We start from the raw sequence: 20,225 nt of genomic DNA, 5'->3' as shown, positions 1-20,225 counted from the left end.
ATGAGCTGTTCTCCTTTATCTTCTAATCTCCTAATGCATTACTTGTTAAAAATGGGCTTCTCTCCAAGTTCCAGTGGACTGTTTGCATATCAGACACGTCAGTTTATTCATTTTGTACAAAAGGTCACCGATTTTGGAATTTATTCAGACGACGTGAGATTCACCTACTAAAAATTAAGGCGCACAAAGGAACCTTGTTTCAATGTATACTTGTTAACAAAATAGACCTGTTTAAAATAATTTGTTTTCAGTGCATCAAAAAAAGCTACAATAATGTAACTAAATATTTTTAAATGAGGCCCTAACCTCCCAAAAAGGGTGAATTTGTTTTTAAAGAAAATTCATTGCGTTAAAGTAAAATTACTGAGTAATTGTCCCTGTAGCAAACCAAGACATTTAACTAAATTGTTCTCTTTAAATGCTGTACCCATAAAAATGTTAACTTGGTGCAACAATTTTATCCTTTTAAAAAGTTTTCTCTTGTTTTGAATCATGTTGTTAGTACACTGACCATAATTATATAAAAATATCTTAACTAGCTAACTGAAAATTCCTGAACTATTCCAACATGAAAAAGGAAACATGAAATTTTAGAAGCACTTAATAAAATACAAAAAATTCCTTTGCAGGAGATAAAGGAGAAACAAGAAAGAAAAGGAAAAATTAGTTTTTTCTAATGCACTTATCTTCTTTGTTCCAATCACCATGCTGATGGCAGCAGCTCATTTCTATTGCTGCTAACAGTTTGTTTTTATATATATATATATATATATATAAAATAAAATAAAAAACCTATTATTTCATTTGAGTGGTTCAGTGTTCCAGTTGGACTTTTCTGTAAATGCATAAACCTGACTTAGAAATAAACGCTTTGAAGAGAAGTTACTGTTCCTTGAAAATCAGTCCTTTGTAGTTGTCATAGTACCAGTCTTTCCTTTCTCAGGTAGGCCCAGAGTGCGTTTTTGTTAGGGCTAAAAAAAAGTTATTTATGTGTGAACAAACCATTGGTCCTCTTGGTATGCCTAATGAATTCTCCCAAGTCCTGGCTGGGGTTAGAACTTCAGTTTCACTTGCTCGATTTGATGTCTTTGTTATGCCTAAGTCAGTGTTCTGAGACCTGTACCTCCAAAGTCTATTCTTGGGTCTTGCTAGGAAATATTGTCTGTTTGCAGATTCACTTCTCACCCACAACTTGGCAACATTATGACCTGTTTTCTTCCAGTGAAAAGAGCTGACTTTTGGAATGTTTATTCTTCAGAAGTACACCTTTGTTTCTCCCTTAGAAGTGTGTGTCTCAAGTTGTTGATTTGTGACTGGCAGTGGCTGTTGGGACACCTTTGTTGTTTGTCTCAGTGATTTCATTTCCGTACTGTAGTGCTGCCTTTTGGATAGGTTACCTGATGAGTTTATATATTTTGTGTTCACTTCATTCAGAACTTGTAGAGAAATTGCTAGTGGAGTGTAAATATAGTCTAGAACTTACATTAATTTATGGCCTTCGTTCTTAATAAAAATTCCCAGTAGCTTTTAAATCACTTACCATAAATTCAATTGATTCCTTAAATTTTAAATATTCAGGTAACATTCTCTTGTAAAGCCAGTTTGTGGTATCAAGGCTTCCAAAGCTTGTATAGATGGCATCTCACTTTGTTCAGAGCTCACATAGAATGTATTTCCAATTACAACTTTTATTCCTTTATTTTGGTTTCTCTGGAGTATTTCTCAAGGAGGAGGAGGAGTAAGGAGGCAATAAAAATTTTAGGGAGGGAAAGCAATGAGGTCCAAGGGTGGTATTCCAGCAGGAAGCCTAACCTTTGCTCCTAGTTGCTGGGAACAGGGAGAGTGCTAAGATTCCTAGCATGCTATCCCTGTACTCTTCTTTGGGGCTGTTTCTTTCATATCCACCTCCAGCTCAGAGGTGTCTGATAAACTTGAAGCTCCTGTCCTACTCTCCTTTATATGTTGGACAAGAGAGGAGTCTCTCTAACCTCCCCCAAGAGCCTTCTGACAAAGGCAGTTCATCCTTGCTGGGCTTCTGTCGCTCCCCAACCATTTTGGATGCTGCAGTTGATGGCTTCATTCCTCTGCCCTTACCTTGGCCCCCCAGGGATTCTCCACTCCTCCTCTCCCCCAGCCTTCTGAGTGTTTCCTGTCATTCCATGAGTACCTTTAGTGCCTGCTTTTGTTGCTTTCCCACAGATGATTCCTGTGAAACTGTTCATTGTCTTGTTATTTTCATACTGCTACTGGTTGAGACAGCGGTGGGCAGCAGCACAGGCACTGCACCCATTTGCTTCCATAGCTCAGAAACTGCATCACTTCACGTCTAGGAGTTCTTCTCAACAAAGGGACTAGACTTTTTTTTAATTTAAAGTTTAGATTTTGCAGCCTAGCCTCTCCGTTGAGTGGGGAAAGCTATCTAGTTGACAGATGCAAATAAGCAGGTGGATTTTTCAACTCCTAACTACAATGTATGAGAGGAAAATCAAGGATTCTTACTTGATTACATCAGTAATAATCCATAATGATGACTACAGTCACTAGGGCTTAAGTGAAATTCACTCTGCAGTCAACAGAAACCGTTATGTTTAAGATGTATTGGTGGCAACTGCATATTTTCTCCCAAATCCTTAAATTCTCTGGAGATGGTTGACAGGGATGATCTGAACAGATATCCTCAGAACTGAATAGGTCCTGTTCAGTGGAGTTCCAGTAAAAGCCCTTCTGATAGGAACAAGGTTTGTCAAATGATAGAATTCTGCTTCTGCCATTCTATATGAGTTGCCAGAATGCATGGCTCTATAAAAGATGCCCAGCTCTGCATATCTTCAGAGATTATGGAAAGGAGACTGCAGTTCCTCTGCACTTTTGTCTCAGCATCTCCACAGTCTTGCATTCTCCATGACTTCTTGATAGGTTTTACTTCACCATCACCTCTGTTGGCATTATTTATCAACCACTCAGCAAACATCTGAGTTGAAGCCATGGCCGACAAGCAGGGCCGGCTCTAGGTTTTTTGCTGCCCCAAGCGCCAAAAAAAAAAAAAAAAAAAACCACCTCCGGGAGCGCAACTTCCGAAGCAAAAAAATAAAATAAAAAAACCCTCCGGGAGCACAGGAATTCTGCCCCTGAAATTGTGCCGCCCCAAGCACGTGCTTGGTTTGCTGGTGCCTAGCGCTGGCCCTGCTGACAAGGGGAAAAAAGGAGGACCGTTGTACTGGGGCTCTGAGCTCAAGGGAACCCCCAACATGTCTGTAAAGTCTGTGTAAATAAAGAAATGGGAGGGAATGGGGCCCTAGCGAACATGATATACTAGTGCTTCAGTGATGAGCCTGGCAGAAGCTATTGCAGAGGTTGGCTTCTAATCTGAAAATGACAGTTTTAGGCGCAAGTTTTGCATATAAGCATCTTTATATCCTCCACAATAGAATATGGTTACATATCCTATATGACTATCTCATCCAGTGTGTCATATGTTTGTAGTCTATTTCAAGTCCAGGGCTTGATAGATTTCCTTATTGTTTGTTTGATTCCTTGGCAAACCTTACTTAACCTAGTTCATCATGGAGATTATCCTATATCTTAAGACCTGGTTAATGTGAGACTGTTACTTTGCAAATTCTGCACACTCAGCCTTTTGCTGCTAGCACAGGGATTATGCTAGCACACAGTGAAATTTCCAGACAAGATTCTGTGTTCTACAAATCACATTTTTTAGTAATGTTTGTATAGCACTTTGACAGTGTGCACCACAACATACAGGCTCAGTAGTAGTATACTTTTACCGTAGCTTCATAGCTTTTTAAGGCCAGAAAAGAGCATTAGATCATCTAGTCTGATCTGTATATTGCAGGCCAGAGAATTTCACCAAGTTACCCCGTATTGATCCCAGTAACTTATTTCACTAAAGCAGATCTTCAAAAAGGCATCCAGCTTTTATCTGAAAACATAAAGACATGGAGAGTCCATGACTTTCCTTGGTAGCTTGTTCTAATGGTTAGTGGTAAAGAAACTTGTGCCTTATTTCTGCTTTGAATAGGTCTGTCTTTCACCCATTGGTTCTTGATCCAGTCTCCCCTCAGACTTCCTTCTGATAAGCTTAACAAATGGAATTCCCTGTCCTTCTCGTTTTCATCCTTCAAATCATTTTTCTGGCTCCTTTCTGCACCCTCTCCACTTTTTCAACATTTTAATATGTGGCCACTAGAACTGAATGCAGTGTCCAGCATCAGTCTCACCAATGCCATATACAAGGCAAAAATCATGTCCCTATTCCTACTCACTACTCCCCTGTTTTTATACATTAACCTTCTTGCCACTGTGTCATCATTGATCTCATGCAAATGGTCTCCTAAACTTTCATGAAGGAGGACTAGTATATTGTGCAAGACGTGGCAGTCTGGAGCATGTTACCAGCATTGTATGTAACATCTTATGAGTAGACGTGGCATGAATTTTTAAAACTACTGCATCAAATTAGAGCAGTTAAATATTTTGGTTCATAATGCCAGTTGGCCAATATAAGAGTGACAGGACTTAATGCACCACTAAGAAGACTTTGCTTTGTCATGCAAAATGTCCCATAGCCAGACCATTTTGTGCCTTCTAGTACCACCTAGAGGCCCCAAGTGAGATCAGGGTCCCATTGTGGTAGGTACTGTACATGCACATTGTGAGAGTCAGTCCTTGCCCTGAAGAGTTTACAGCCTAAATGGGCAAGATGGACAAAGGGTATGGGGAAAAGGAAGGACCATCCCCATTTTACAGATGGGAACTGAGGTACATGGAGATTGCTTCCTTTGTCACCATGGGCAAGGAACAGAGTTGCCTTACCCACAGCACCACGCTTCCTATCAGATTTCACACATGAAGAACAATTTGGCCAACGTTAGTCATTTGGTGGGAGACCTCTGAGAACTATCTACAAGGTACAAGAAGTGGTTGTGATGAAATAGTTGTCACTTATCTCTGCGTCAGTCCTCAACCAATGTTCTAATCATTGGTGAGAGCCGTTCACGTCAACGTTGTGTCGGAGGGCTGTGTTTCTGAAGGTTCTACCTCCTGATGACTTACCATTGTCAAAGATTAGCCCCTGTGTCCTGGCTAAATTTCAGGTGATTTATATTTTGCCTAATTAATTCCCCCTGCAATTTCAATTACATAAAATTGCATCTGCACTATACTTCTGTGTAGCGCTATCGTGCTGTTAAGCAGCTGCTGCATTCAATCCTAGAAGTTGCAGCATTTTGGCAGTAGGTAAAATGATCTCTCTCTAACCTTTATCTACTCCCCCCATCGTTGTAGCTTAATTAATAATCATAAAATGCTTTAAGATCATCAGGTGAAAGTCACTATAAGTACAAAGTACTGATATCATTTAGCTGCCACCAAGCACCTCAAGAATGTGTCTCCTAGCATTGGAGGCAAATCTAAATATCTAGCACAAATATCTGTCTATAGAAAAGACCAGAGAATATGTACAAGAACTGAGAATATATTTTTCAGCCTGAAACTGCTCTGACTGAGATGAGATGCACTTAGCAGGCATAAAATACCTCCTGTATCAGAAAAAGTGAGAACGAAGGCTCTGAACTTGGGAGAAAATGCACTTCAAGTGTGCTTGGATGATTGCTGTGACCTAGGGCTGGTCCACACTAACCCCCCAGTTCGAACTAAGATATGCAACTTCAGCTACGTGAATAACATAGCTGAAGTCGAAGTATCTTAGTTCAAACTACAAGGTACTTACCGCGTGTCCACACGCGGCAGGCAGGCTCCCCCGTCGACTCTGCATACTCCTCTCGTGGAGCAGGAGTACCGGTGTTGACAGCGAGCACTTCCGGGATCGATTTATCGTGTCTAGACAAGACGCGATAAATCGATCCCAGAAGATCGATTGCTTACCGCTGAACCTGGAGGTAAGTATATACCCTTGGAGTCACCATTGCCCCAGACCATACAGCAGTAGTGAGTTGATGGTTGGTAGTGTCCACAGAGCCACCTAGCAATGATGATTCCTGGGTTCCAGTGATTGAATCTGTCCTTCACTGGGACAGCTGTACTCTAGGACACTAGATAGGTCCTTGGTCTCTGACCAAGATGCGTGTGTTTACAAAGTCAAGGAGGCATTAACTGAAATAGGACTGTTCCATCAACTTTGTAAATAAGTTATTAATAACTGCACCAACATTCCTGGGTGTGTTCAAGACATGAAGATGAATATTGGGTATCATCATGGCAGAAGCTTGTGTGCTGTTATTGCCTCTTCCACTGCTTCCTAGACAGTGTATGGAAAGACATCGTTTTCGGTGCTTTGAGTGCCATTCTTTTCTGCAGAACTACTGGAAAGATTCATTTTTCATCCATTACTGATTTTCTGAACCATGTATAAAAATGGTCATTTTTTTGTTTGTTTTGGCCTTCATGACGGTTATATTTGTATAGCTACAAAATGCTACATTTGTCATGTAGTATTTAAACTTTGCTGCAAATAAAAATGAAAAAATTACAAGCCAGCTTTAGAATTTTACTTATTTTTAGCATAGCTGGCACTTGCTTATTAAGAACATCTAAAAGTGATTTTCTAGTGCACATTTTATTTTTTTATTCTCTAAACTGAAATTCTGAATGTCAAAGTGATACATTGTAGCGATACTAAATGTTGCATTTGACCACTAGCATCAGTTGAATCAAACATATTTGATTTACCGTACTTGAAGTTGAAACAGTTCAAAAGTTCAGAGACAAAGTATACACTAGAGTACAGTCCATTCAGGATCAATGAGGCATTGCCATTCTGAAGATGGATTAAGGGCTCCATCCCGCAAGCCCTCTGCCCGTAGAATTGCTAATGAAATCCATGGTGAAGGTTTGCAAGATTGGGCCCAAGTTCAATGGCTGTAATGACTGCATCAAGGCACAGATATTTACATTTTGTAAATAAACTTCTTCAAACAGAAACCTGCTAGGACTAGACAGGATGGATAATTACCTCTTCATGTGACATCTTTACACTACAAGAAACATTTTTTCATAGCGGTAAATTGCATGTAATTAAAATGGCCCCATAATCACTCATAAGCTTATGTCTTACATTTTTATTATGTCCTTCATGCATAAGGATCTAAAATCCCTGTACACTCTACAATATGCTTTATGTAGGAATCACTTGCCTCACCACTGAAACAGTCTGGACTGGGGATGACCTTAGTGGTAAAGCAACATCTGAATTATGCCGATCAACTTAAATGAGTGCCAGTTACAACCTTTATACCACATCACCATCTATTTCATATATGCCACAATGTATACAAGTATTGTGGAAATGTTTTAATTAATATTTAAAAATTATATCGGGGTTGGTTTTATATCGTTCCATGTCCAAATGCTGGGTGACATAATTTCCATATATCTAAAAGTGCAGGGCTCAGATGGAGCCATAAAACCTCTGACTACTCTAAATAGCTCATCTACACATAAAATGTCATGAGTTTAAAGTCAATCATCTCCCAGCCCTGCAGGTCTTGAAAGGGGAGGTTTATAACCCTGGAAATGGGAGATTCCAGCTTCCCAATTGGTCAGGCGGGAGGGCAGCACTTGCTTCTCACTCTAGAAGGCTTCAACACCATTTAAAGTAGCATTTTAAGTATAGAAAATTGATCATTCCCCTGAGTCTTGGGCAGGTGCAACTATTGGGGGCGGGGGGAAAGAAGGAAATATTTCTATGGCAGGCTGACTTATTTTAAATGGTTGCTGTGTGAGGCTGCCCAAGGGGTTGATATATTAGAATGATTCCTCAGGGAAATAATTAGTGAGTAAAGTAGGAGAGGCAGTCTGAGGTGATAAACTGCACAGCCATAAAGAAAAATTAATCTGTCGCATGGATATCTTCACATGTGTGTGTAAACATATGGTACAGTTAAGAGTGAATATATTCCCTGAATGGCTTGTGGTTTTATTAGACACTAAATATTTATATTTGATTTTCAAAGGCATTGAGCATGCACACAACTCAGTGAAGGCAAGAGGATGGCAAAGTTTTTGAAAAATCAGATCTCTGGATTATAATGAAAGAACTGCTGTACATTGTGGGTCAAATGCAGTGAGGAAAGGAACTATTTTCCTACTACACAGCCCATTCCAACTCGAGCAAAGGCATTTTACAATGCTTTATTTTTCTCTTTTAGACCAAGCTCAGTTCCAGCTGTGATGGTTTTTAAAAAATAAACTCCAGGAGTATAAACGTCTTGCTACTTTAAAGATGAGGAGCCAAGTCCTCCACTGTCCAATAGTTTATCCGTACTGTGAAGTTCCATTTTGTTTCCAATTTGCATTTTTCCTAACTTCAGCTTCCAGACGGTGGATTTTGTTATACCTCAATCATAGTCCAAGTATTTACACAGAAAAAAAGATGTTTGATATTAAGTAGCCTTAACCTACACAGATTAAGTTTCCTCTTAACTTTCTCTTTGATAACCTAAATAGATTAAATCCCTTTAGTCTCTCACTGCAATGCAGATTTTCCAGGTCAAAGTATTTTTGTATCTTTTATTAGAATCCTCTCTGATTTATTCATCTTCTTTTTGAAGTCTGGATGCCAGGACTGGACACAGTAGCCCAGTTGTGGGCTTACTAATGCTGTATACATAGGTAATAACACTTCCCATCTCCAATTCGGTATTCTCTTGTCTATACATCCAAGAGTTGCATTAGCCCTCTTTAGTCCTGTTGGGCTCTTGCCCTCTCTAACTTTTAAGTGCTTTCCAGAATACAGTCCCCCATCCTGTAAGTGTGACTTGCCTTCTTTGTTCCTGAATATGTGACAACCATGTTTGGTTGTATTAAAACACATCATTTGATTGCACCTGGCTTACTAAGTGATCCTGATTGCTGTGGATGAGAGACCTTTTCTAGCTCCACAATCTGGGTGTCAGGCATGTAATTAGTTGCAGAAAACTACAAGCTACAGCACAGATGTGCCACCACAGAGTAATATCTTAGTAAGACGTTTAGCATTTTTAACCATGGCACAAGAGACATTTTTCTTTTTAAGAAGGGAGAATGGTAGAAGAAAATGCAAATCACTGAATCTGATTTTATGGCACAGCTGCAAATATGTTTTTATAAAGAACTTTGTAGAACGATTTCAGTGTGGAGTATGTAAGCCTGGATTGCAATGGCTTGATGCATCCCTTTAAACACTTGTTACAGTTATGAGTGATGCTTGCTGCACAGAATACTTTACATAAGTCAATGGTGATTTGCGTTCACACCAACTGAAATTCACTAGGAGTTCAGGGCCTACCTCTCTTAGGCTTCTAAGAAAGCCTCACCTGTAAAGAGTAACCTCTTTTTCATACACATTGAGCTCCTAAAATAACCCTGTGTATTGTGTCTGTACTTGGTAAAGCAACCCTGAGAGAGGGAGAGAGCTTTCCCTTAGAGCAGTGGTTTTCAACTTTTTTCCTTTGCAGATGCCTACAAAATTTTGAATGGAGGTGTGAACCCCTTTGGGAATCTTAGAGAGAGAGAGTCTGAAGACCCCAGTTTGTAAACCACTACCGTAGAGCTATGAGAGGAAAGGGACTCTGACTTCGGTGTGTTTTTTTGTTGGTTTAAGACTATGAAAAGCCTGTTCCAGAAGGAAATTATCTGTGGCTTTTTGGACTGTATTGTCCATAATGCTGTACGCTCTCTGGGACAGGCACTGCCTTCCATTCCCTCTCAGCACGATGCCTAGCTCGGTGGGGCACCACCATTGGGGTTCCTAAATGTCATGCAATACAAATAACAACTATTAAGTCCAAGGAGGCCATAAATACCAGTGGGCAGAAAGGAAACCCATACATTCCAGAGCAGAGTTTAAGTAAACAAGCTCACTGCAGCAGCTTTTGTTCTATCCAGCCATTTCTTCTGCCTGCTGGGGCTCTACAGCTCATAGAGTTACTAAAATGCTCGGGCTGTACCAGCTGCCTGGCTCCAGGAGGGAAGACACATGGGGGACCCTCTCTGCAAATAGCTTTTTATTAAATAAAAAATCCTTGTTGGCCCTGAGATGGTCATTGGGGCCAGCAAGAGTTCCTCTCCCAAGTGTAAAAGAAGGTGGTGGTCTCCGCATACTGTATGGAGGGCTCTTGCTTCTCCCTAATTGTGTTTTGGCTTTTGGCAGAGTCCTTGGCCTGCTTTCTGATTGGGCTCCAGAAGGGAGCAGTCAGCCATGGACACATCTTTAAGACCTTTCCTTCTCTGGCTCCCTGGATGTCTCCCCTTCACATGCATGATGTATCTCTTTCTCAAGCCACAGAATTCCCCAGAGCCCAAAAGCTCTATGGGACAGTCAGGTATGGTAGTGTCCCATAGGGTACGTCTTCACTCACCGGAGGGTCCGGCGGCAGGCAATCGATGTTCTGGGATCGATTTATCGCGTCTGGTTAAGACGCGATAAATCGATCCCGGAAGTGCTCGCCGTCAACGCCGGTACTCCAGCTCAGCGGGGGAGCCTCCCTGCCGCATCTGGACCCGCGGTAAGTTCGGACTAAGGTATGCCAATTCAGCTACGTTAATAACGTAGCTGAATTGGTGTACCTTAGTCCGAAGTGGGGGCTTAGTGGGGACCAGGCCAGACTTTCACCTGAGAAGGGAAGGTCACAGGCAGCTGTAGTTCCAGCCTTGTGAGGCCATTGCCACAGAAGATGTTGCTACTGACCAGGGATCAGCCTTTGTGTCTGCATAGCCCGGCAAAGCCTCCCAGGGACCGGGAGCTGCTGACAGTTTGAAGTCAGAGGCAAGGCACTGAATTACATTTGGCTTAGAGGGGAGAGTTTTCTGAGCCCTGCATCTATTAAATAAACTCTTATTTCTACATTTAGTTTCAATTTGCATTTTTTCTGTTTTAAAATACAGCAGGCCGGTACTATTGTTTGAAACCCATGTACAGGAATAAGTGGGTTATGTTACAGTTCAATTCATTGAGTCTTGATTGGCATGACAAGTTACGTGAGCATTGCCAAACTGTAAGAAAAAAAACATTCATATTTATCTGTACTAGTAAGAATAGGGTGACCAGATAGCAAGTGTGAAAAATTGGGACGGGGTGGGGGGGTAATAGGAGCCCATATTTTTTTTTTTTTAAAAGCCCCAAATATCAGGACTGTCCATATAAAATTGGGACATGTGGTCACCCTAAGTAAGAAGTGATGATACCAGTCTACTGTGTGTTTTCATACCCCCCTTTCCTTCTCCGGATTACTTTCTCAGACCACACAAGAGTGGCGGATCTTTTATGTATTTAAATGGCTGGTATTCTAGCCGTTAACTCGTACTATACACTTGTTTCTCTTCAATCTTGACTACTGATGTTTAGATTCTTGCCTCAGATGGTTTTAGACCTTTTACTTTGACAAAAGTGATTACATGGAACAATAACGCAAGCATTAAGAACCGAAATGAAATACATTTTGGTGCACAGTGATGTTCACACACCATTTATTTGCAGAATATCTAATAAAGTGATTTCCTGGGTGGATGCTGTATTCTTCAACCCACCTCCAAAAAATGTGTAAAATGCAGTACTCCTAGAGATCATCCATGCAATTACATGGGGGTATCACAGTTGTTTTGGATGTTGGTGTTTGTCACACTGTCTTCATGTTGTTTAAGTCCTCACTTTCTCACAGCTGTATAGTATGAAGTGCTAGAAGCTTAAAGAAAATATCTGCTTATCAAAAAACATATGGGCTATGCTTTCCTTTGTAGAAATGAAGAGCTAATGCTAAGAATTTCATTAAGATTGCATTCATAAACTTGTTATTGCATTAATTGTCTTTTCACGGCTACAGTGGTCAAGAGACAATGTAAGTTTAATGCCTGTTCAGAAAGCTGAAAATATATAGGCTAACTGTAAGCTAGCGTGAAAAAGGAGACCGTCTCTAATGTGACTCCTCTGCGAACTGCATGTCAAAGCGTTTGTGAAGCCTGCTGCTGGCATTTGGCAGGCTTTCCAGGAAAGCTGTCACTTGACTTTGAGTATCGTGGTAGCAAAGATTTGTAAATGTTCTGAAAGACTCTGTTTTTGTAAGTTGTGATCCTTTCTTTCTGAATTGGTTTGTGCTAATGAAGTTTATGAAGTGTACTTTATTGTAAGCTAGAAGATGTCCGATGCTTGCTTGTATATGTTCATTAGCTGAACGGTGGCTTTGTGCATCTCTAATGATGATGTAATTTGGAGCACTTTTGGTGTGGCATGTGCAATTTCAGTGCTCTCTACTCTTTTTTTTTTATTTTATTTATTTATTTTTTTTAATTTAGTCCCTAACTACCGTACATGTTCTAACCAGGTTTTGGATGCTGAACCAAACCAACTTTAAAGCTAGCACTTTAAGTATTAGTCGTCATTTTGCTTCTGACTATATGGAGCACTGCACTTTTATAAGTACTATTAGCACTGAGTTTCAGGCTATTTGTTTTTCCTACTTTGTGTAGCCTATCACAGGCTGTATGTTTTAAAATATGTAGTGGCAATCAAAAAAAGAATTTTAAGTGAACATGACCACTGTCTGGCGCTTTACTTCAGTAAATTATATGTTAGAAATTTATATAAATCAATGAAACAAAACAGTCCAAACATATGTAATGTAACTTCTGTGTACTGTTACAAACTGAATCATTGATGTCCAGACAAGTGTGGTTGTCCTAAATTTTGAGGTAATTGAGTGCATACCTTTTTAAAAACACCAAAGATACAGGAGAAACCTTATGGGGGAGAAGAACAGCGCAAGACCCTGTATTTTATACTTTGCATTGCACAGACCACTGGCTGTGAAATAAGAAATATAGTTAAGTATATGGCTACATACTCTTGCTTTTGGTACCAAAATTTTACCTTTGTGTCCACCAAGGATAGATAGAAAAGCAAATTAAAAACTATTCCTAAGGTTTATTAGACATCATTGTCAGTGCAGACTGTGCTTAAGCCATTGCAATAAAAGCCGTTTGTGTGCCTCTATTGGAAGTTCAACTTAGACTTATTGTGGGCTTAAACAAAAAAAGATCTTTTTCAAATGAAGGAACTACAAAATACTAGGAGGGTGGTATATTGGGCAGAATGACTGTTGGGTTTGAATTTTAGGAGTGGCATTAGGAATGTGAAGTACATTGTGGCAGGAAGCCAGTTAGATGTACACAGTTGTTCTTGTTAAATTTGTATGGTGTCCAAATATGAAGATTTTGAAACTATCCTGGAAGAGACTGATTGGAAAGACACTTCATTGAATTTGATATTTTGTCTCTATATGCTAAGCATAATGCTAATTCTTTATGATTTTGAAAACAAAGTGAGACCCTTCAGATGTAGGATGTACATATTTAACATCACATGCTGTACTCTGTCAAGTCCTTGAAGATGTTTAGCTTCTTTTACAAGCCTTCAGATTCTCGTCTAGTGAAGAAGAAATTACCTGGTTGTGAAGGCATTTATGCTGTGGGTATCTAAATATCACTACCGGACATATATTTTTCCCAGTTTACTAGTTATGGGTCCAATCAATTCTTATTTTGGCAATACTCTTAGTGAAAGTTCTTCTCATGTGAAATATGCTAGATAAGGCCCCATGCTTACTGTAGTAAATTGCATGCTCATTCTAAAGTGTGACATGTAAATTGGGTTTTATATATCACTATTAACTAGTTGACACAGCAGAAATAATCTTGGAAGAGTATAAGCATGATAAAATCTACTCGTCTGAATATGGTGTATTAAAACTAAAAAGTAGATATATCAGTTACATTTATTTTGCTGCAGCAATTAAGAGATTCTTTCTAATAAACCATAGATTTTAATGATTTCTTCCTCTTGGCTCTGATTAGAGCTTTCTATTGGAATAGAACTCTATATTGTTTTGGTATCTTGACTAAGTATTGAAGTGATTTTAAAAACCATTAAATATTAGTGGCCAAATAGGATTAGGCTTTTATGGTCTATATTTTTAGTTGTGGTGCTAAAATAAAGGACCAGTTTTTTTCATAGCCCAATTCATTCTGCAAGTCCAGGTTTAAATCCGTAAGAGTTGGAAGTGTTGGCATGTCTTAGCAGTAAGAACCATAGCTAGTTAGAGGGTAACGTTTTCAAAAAGCACTTCCATGACTCAGAAGCCTACATCCTATTGACTTTCAAGGCATTTTGGACTCCTAAGTCACTTAGGTGCTTTTGAAAATTGCACGTTCTCAGTGAGCTAAACAGGCTGCAGTATACCCTTTACTCAGTTAGCTCAGGATACGGGACGCTTGGAGCAGCTTCTCTCCAAAATACGATTGCTGCCTCCCTTTTACTTGACATCTCCTCCTTCAAGACATTGAAAGTAAACAGAGTTCTTTACTACATGGCACACATGACAAGCCCAAGTGTAATTTATAGCAAAGCACCTTTTTTTCACCAGAAGATTATTTCAAAAGGGATAAAGTTCTTAAGTATTTTATTTTTAGATAGTTAAAGAATAAATTGTAATGGCACACAGGCAATGTTTTAATGTAATTTATCGCTGACTTTCTTTTTAACAACATGTAAGGTCACTATAATTATTTAGCATTCTTTTAAAATCTATATTGAAGTAATTTCACAGCTATATACATTTAATAGGATGACATTGAAATGAGTCAAGTTTATCAGAAACCTGTATATAGCAGGTAGTCATTTAAAACTATAGATATATATATATTCCCCAAAAGTACTCTTTTTTTTCAGTAGAATATTATTAACCAAAAGGTGTTTTAAAGTCATGGCATGAAAAATTTTAAATGTAAATCTGAGTACGTTGTGATGCTAATTAACCGACTTTTCTGAAACTTATGTGATGCTTAATATTTTTCTTGATTTTTTTGTTTTAATGTTAGGTCATTGTTCTGAAGGATCTTGGTCCTACTGGAATTAAAATAATGGAAATAAAATGCATGTGTTAAAAGTGTAGAAATGGTGAAGAATTAAATGTGAACTTACTGTACGATACTGATTCTGTTTTCAAACAATCTGTTTTGCTGTTCAGTAGTTGACATATAAAAACGCAAATGTACTGTAATTTAGCACTTTTCCCACTGGACCCTGTTCTCACTTCGTCAGAGGTATGAAGTGGTGTTGGTGTGAGACTGGCTTCAGGAGTTTACTTTTCTTGCTGTGTATACCCATTTATGATGATATGTTGTGCACCCAGAAGAGTAAACCTGTTAACCCTTTCTATGTGTTTGTTATACAGTATCTTGCAGGATGCCAGAATTGGCCTAAATGCAACTAAAAGTTCAGGGTCTCTTTACATGATCTGTTTCTAGAACGGCATTTCATTGCCAGCTAAGTTGGTGTGTGGGAAGTTTCAGTAGTCAAACAGCTAGCTTTAGAGGAGTAATGTGAATTTGCCTTTAACAAACTTTTTTATCCCCAAGTGTACCTGATCAGATGGGCATGTCCACTAAAGCACTGATTACATTTCCTGAGTCAAGACTTTATCCCAGTTCTCATGGTTATCAGAATCCTCTATACAAGTGCCACAATAAAATAAAAACTAAAGTGACCCATATGCAATTCACTTTTCATTAATCCTGCAGTGGTCACTAATCCATTTAAACCAGGTTTTTTGTCTCTCTGTTCTCTCTCATCCTCCCCCCCCCCCCCACCACCCTCTTATTGTTAGTAGCAGCAGTAGTGACCATTATAAGCTGGTAGTGCCCAAAGGCGCTGGGGGCTGTCCAGATGTAGACAGAGCACACGAGCAATTCTTCTGGTGAAGAATTGACACAGGTGTGTCAGTTACATATTTTGTTTTAGTGTTTTAATGGGGACAGAGTCCAAGTGAGATAGTGTCAGGAATAGGGAGGTACAAGTGTGAGAGGCAGAAACCGCTCACCCTGGCTGGCCAGGCTCTGTCAACATCACTGCACTGAGGAGAGTAAGGAAGCAGATGTCGGGTGGAGGGAGTTGATGTGGTCCAAGTGATGAGTTCGGGCAGCAGCATTCTTGATGTATCCGAGGGGTGCGAGGCAGAGGGAGTCACATCCGGCGGTTGAGGGTCTGATCTCCGACATGCTCTATAGGAAGATGCAGTAGGATGTAGCCATGGTCTGCATGTGCAAGACTGGAGAGAAGGCTGGGTCAGACCCCTGGTTATGGGCCTGCATGAGTGGGGGGATGGTGATCTCTAGGGTGATGCAGGGAAATGGGAAGGGACTTGAGGGAAAGATCAAGGACCCAGCTTGAGGTACACTGGGTCTGAAAGGGCAACTGGACATTGCAGAGTGGTCATCGATGGGCTGAGATATGGGGCTGGATGGAGGGTGACAGTTTGTCAATCAAGAGATAGATTGGTAAGCTGGGGGTGGGGGTGTCAAGGTGGCAGCCAAAGCCATGTTTGCGGTAAGAGCACCTCCAGGTAAGGGGTGGGCAGGGGCAGAGGCAGGGCAGCTATCACCAGGAGGTGACAGCAGAAGAGAGAGTGGAGGCGTGTTGTGTAGGTGAGAGGGAAAAGGGGACAAGAGTAAACAGTAGTGCTAGTGAGAGCAGTAGAGGAGAGAGTACAGCTGTGGAGTGGGGGAGGGAATGAGAAGAGATGGGGAGGAGGACAGATGAAGCAGAGGAGGCTGAGCATGGCTGAGTGAGACCTATTGGCCAGCGAGGAGGCAGCGGTTGTAGAGGCCCTGACTCTTTAAGTCCCAGTTGTCCAAGATTCCTGCAGGGTAGTAGGTGATGTAGAAGGCAGTGATGGAAGCAGCGTAATTCATGTGTTTGAACCTCGGAACAGGGGGCTGGTTACTTCCCAGTACCGCTCTTGGCCCTGGAGATCTGGCCTTAAGACTGGCTCCCAGCTGCAGAGCAGGGCAGTCATATTCATCCTACACTGGGTAACAACAAAATGTTGAAACCCCACATCATGACCTCATGTTCAGACTGAGGCAGGATATCCCACCATCCCAAGCTGCCTCACTGCATAGCACTCTTAGCAGTGTATCCACAGATCTACTCGGATGCATGTTGTGGCGCTCCCTTGCCTGCCATGTCAGTGTACTACTGCAAGGCCTAGATTTCAGGAAGGCTAAAGCGAAGTGAGGTGGCTACAGATCTATTTTATTGGGTTATTTTGTGGTTCTAACATTTAATTTGTGTATCTTTACATTTGCAAAATACACGTTTGGTATTTGCCCATATTGAAACAGAGACCAACAAATCTGGGCACGCTTTCTGAGACCATGTAAATATCAGACCCTGAATTTTGAAGGTAGGAAGAAGGTAAACTAACCCTCTCACACAAGACATGTTTAAATCTACAGCCTATTCTAGTGTTAACAGGGTGCAAGGTGTTACTTGTCATGTACTGTACTAAAAGGGTTCATTGATCAGTGACTGTATTGTACTGTATGAAAAATCATAAATTGCCTTGTATTGTTTATAATAGACTGTACCATGTACCACACACAGTTCCATGTTCCAAGTTTTTTAATGATGCATGTTGCCAGTTAGGTCCTAAAATTACGTGGTGCTAATTCTTCCATATCCAATGGTGCTTCTGAGGATGCTAACTGCACACATGCTGAACAAAGCTTGAAGTTTAAAGTCTCTCTCATCTGTTTGTATGAAGTAAACACACAAAATGATAAACTTGAATTTGTTTCAAAGTACCATTGACAATCTACTGTTTTCTATGTGTGCTTTCTTTGGGTTCAGGATTGTTTTTCCAGAAAGCAGCTCTGTTTCTATAAAACACACTCTTGTATTTCCACTTGGAGATGGTTTCGCCATGCTCCTACATAGTTCTAGCAAGGCCAAGAATCTAGGTTACTCCTCAGGTGTTTAAAACTCTTTGACCCTCAGCCGATTTTTCAATCCAGATTCATTTAGATGAAAATATCCATGCCAGGTAGGTCCTTACAACAGCTACAGGATAGCCAGGTGACAGGCGGTAATGCAGCTCTCTCTGGCGTTTCTAGATGTTTCATTCCTTGTGCCAGTAGAGGATGGGAATTCTACAGAGGCTGCTCACTCAGCCCTGAAGGGAAGAAAGTCCTCTGCATCACACAGCCGGGGCTCCGCCGGCCAGGTGCAGCAGCAGTGCTGACCGCTTGCTCCACTCTGCAGCTTTCAAGCATGGTATTCCCAATACAGGGACCTTGCATTGTGAAGGGTGAATACGGGCAACATGGAGGATTTACCAAGACGTATTAGAAATCGGTGCTCATTCCTTGCAGTATGTGAGCACCTGTGTAGCTAAGTTAGTCCCAGCTTTGACCCCCTAGAACGCTGTCCATAGTATAATGGAGAAGTGCAGTAACAGAAAGGCTAGGTAGATTTCTGCTAGCTCTAGATGTTCACACTGGAGACCATTGCTTGAGCATAGTATGTAAAGTCAAATGAATTTCCTCAGCTCTTGAAAATTAGTTCCTCCATTTCTTGGATTGTTAGTATGCAAGTTCTATACCAAAGGCCGCTCCATCAGAGCTGAACTGCAAATCACAAGAGAATTTAATTTTTAGAGCTGAATAGTGCTTGTTTTTTGTGAACACACATTTTCCACAAAAGAATTAGATGCATCTGTCTAGCTTGTGAAATTAGTACTCATTGGTGCCTATCTGAGCACCCATGTAGCTAAATTTGTTCCAGTTTTGACCACTAGAAGGTGCCCATTGTGTGCCTCCTTTTCTGTCAAAATAAAGACTGTGTCTGCAGTGATAATAGATTTCTCCTTCTGAGTTTCTAGGGCAAGAAGCCAGGAAAGAAAATGGTAAGTAGGCGACCTAGATCTAGGAGGGAATAGGTTTGCCTTTGACAGAACAGACAGAATTGACCAAACCTACACTAAGAAAACAAAGCATTTCCATAGCATTTTTTCTGCAGTTGTTTGTTGGTCACGTGCATTTTACACTACTGTAAAATTAGTAGGGGCTGCAGGGAAATCTCCAGATTCCCCATAGGGCTTTCAAAACTCCCTGCCAGCTGAGGAGCCAATATTCTGATGAGTTATTTGGCCTGTTTAAAATAAAGGGGGAAAAAAGAGCTGCTTTTTTGGAGAAAAAAATCTGAATATATTTTATATCTATTTGAAAACAAAGTCTGATATTTACCCCTGTTAGCAATTGAATTTATATATTGTTTGCCACAATATTTGTTCTGTCTTAAAATAAATTTGCTTACTTGTGTAGTCTAAAAAGTCTGTTTGGTTTTACTTTAGAATCAATTTTACATGGGTGTGTTTCAGGGGAAATTCATTGGGATGCGTCTCTCAATCTGCTAACTTGGTTTCTTTCCATGAAAAGGCCAAGGAAACACTCTGCCCGAGAAGCGGGAAGAATACCAGACTTTCAGAGTTAACGTGTTTGCATTTTTGGTATTCATTTTGCTAGTTTTCCTCTTTCACTGCTTTTTCAGTAGCTTTCATCATTGAACTCGTCTGCACGGTAAGTGATGTTGCACAGTATGTCAATGAGTTAAGAGCTAATGTAGTTACTAAGAAAGTTCTTCAGGTTAAACAAATTCTAATCTTTGCTTTAGGGATTAAATTATTTATGGTAATGAGCTCACTGAGAGCAACATCAACAACAAAAAACCATGGACGCTGCCAGGGAAAGTTTTTTTTTTTTTTCCAAAATCCTCTCTCTAAAATGCAACTAGAGTACAATTGTTTTTTCTATAGTAACCCCCACACAGAGGAGTTTTACAATAAATTGCTGAGGAAAAATCCACCATTGAAAGCAGTGCAGCCTGGGGTAGTTCTTAGGATCCAAATGATTTAGTGAACCCTGGCATCCCCTGGAGAATGTGGTTTTGTTTTAAAGGTAAACATTTTGGGGGCCTAGAGGTTGCTGGTGGTGCATACCCGTTCTCGATTCTAACACACATGGCCAAATGTTGTTCTAAAATTTTATCTAACATTGACTTGTTTAATTTTCCCTTACTCAAATACTTTGTTTTCAGACCCTGTCTGTCCTAGGTCAGGAGCCTTGTTTACTGACCAGGATCCAGTTTGGCGCACACGCAGGCGGGCAGGCTATTTTGGATGGGGACTAACCATGTCTGAATGTCCTTGGCCACACCACATCATTCCCTGGTTTGTTGAGGGCAGATGACCACCACAGAATGATGCAAGGACCATGGCTGGTCACAAGGCTGGTCAACTAACCTCTAACAGGACCACAAATCTGAAATGTACATTTGATATGGCTTATGATTTATTCTGCTTTCCTTCTCCTCTTCCTTT

General features: G+C 40.4%; 1 protein-coding gene across 1 annotated transcript in view; it reads left to right on the top strand.

Moving 5' to 3' along the window:
• Nucleotides 1-19,178, top strand: part of PURG (purine rich element binding protein G) — a 34,127-nt gene extending 14,949 nt beyond the window's left edge. Inside the window, exon 3 of the transcript XR_004645813.1 lies at nucleotides 14,887-19,178. The gene's annotated coding sequence lies outside the window, so the exon portion shown is untranslated. The remainder of the gene's footprint in view (nucleotides 1-14,886) is intronic.
• Nucleotides 19,179-20,225: the final 1,047 nt, after the last annotated feature.

This window comes from Trachemys scripta, chromosome 5 (assembly GCF_013100865.1).
Source record: "Trachemys scripta elegans isolate TJP31775 chromosome 5, CAS_Tse_1.0, whole genome shotgun sequence".
NCBI classification, from domain to species: domain Eukaryota; kingdom Metazoa; phylum Chordata; order Testudines; family Emydidae; genus Trachemys; species Trachemys scripta.
The sequence above is the reverse complement of the archived record's forward strand: the minus strand, read 5'-3'. Positions and strand labels throughout refer to the sequence as shown.